This window comes from Plasmodium reichenowi, chromosome 5 (genome assembly GCF_001601855.1).
Source record: "Plasmodium reichenowi strain SY57 chromosome 5, whole genome shotgun sequence".
In the NCBI taxonomy this organism is placed as follows: Eukaryota; Apicomplexa; class Aconoidasida; order Haemosporida; family Plasmodiidae; genus Plasmodium; species Plasmodium reichenowi.
The window spans coordinates 701,580-703,227 of NC_033650.1; positions in this window are offsets into that span (position 1 = coordinate 701,580).

The following is a 1,648-nucleotide window of genomic DNA, read 5'->3' on the forward strand; positions in this document are numbered from 1 at the left end:
TATTTATTTTTTTTATTTTAACTGTATATAATTATTCACATATAAATATATATATATATATTATAAATATGTTTCATTAATATTTTTCCTTTTATCTATATTCATTAAAAAAATATTAACAAGTTATAATATATTTTAGAATATAAAAGGGGAAATTATTACAATGAAAGAAAATAAAAATATAAATAGATAGTATTTAAAACTACATGAATGAATTGTATTTATATATTATAATTAAACCATTTAATTTTATAAAATAATAATCCAACTTTTTCTACATGTTTTTATAATAAAACATATATAAATATATTATTTATTATTTATATTATATTACATTATTTTATCTTATTTTATTTTCATTTAATTTTATTTATTTTTTTTTTTTTTAATCATATCTTTGAAATATAATTTTTAATCATTTACAACCTAGTGATTATACAAATATATATTTATATTTTTACTTTTTAATATAAATATATATTTATTGAAAACTAAAAGAAAGAAATATATTCATAAAAGAATATTAAGAAAAAAGAAAAAGAAAAAAATATATAGTAATATTATGATATGTTATTTTGTATACATAAATATACGCATAAATGATTTACTTATGTAATATATATATATATATATATATATATAACTTTTTTCGTAGAAAAAAAATGAGGAGTTGTATATTTATATAATAGTCTATATAAATTATACTAATTAATAAATATATAAAAAATATATTTTTATATCTCATTATTCTATTTTAAATAATTATTATAATCAACGTAAATTTCATTTTGTTATATAAATAAAGGATCAGTTAACAACTTATATATAAATATATATAATAAAAAAAGAAATTTTGTTAATAGTTATAATTTTTTTTTCTTTATATATATATATATATATAATATTTCTTCAATATAGGATTAATTTGTATGATTCTTTTTTCCTGTTTTTTTGTGTTATTAAAATTTTAGGACCAGCTATTTTAAATGCAATATAATGAAAAAAAAAAAAATTATATATATATATATATTATATTTATTTTAATTATTTTTATATATATATAATTTTTAATTTACACCAAATGTATATTATGTGAATGGATATATAAAAATCTGTTCATTTTATCAATTATAAGATGATATTTTCTTTCCTTTCTAATTTTATTTTTTTTATTTTCAAAAGGGATTACTAAAAAAAAAAAAAAAATACTTGAAAATGCAATACATATTTTTCATTATATTAAGTGTTCCAAAAAAAATAATATATATAATAAATTATTCTGTTGAAGTTATAAATAAAACCTATAGGATTAAAATTTACACTTAAATGATATAAAATTTATTTCTATGCCAACAAATAAATAAGTATATATATATATATATATATATATATATATAATATGCATCGTAAATATATATAAAATATTTTAACGCACAACATTATAAATAATGTGTATGAAGTATTACACATATTTTTTAATGTCATAATAAAAATTTTTTTTTCCGTAGTTTTTCTTCCTTTTCCCCTTAAAAAATTAAATAAACATAAGAAAATAATTTATTATATATGAATATTGGTTATTAATAAATTTTATTATCTGTTATTTATTTTATTATTTTTATTTTTTTTTTTTTTTTTTTTTTTTTTT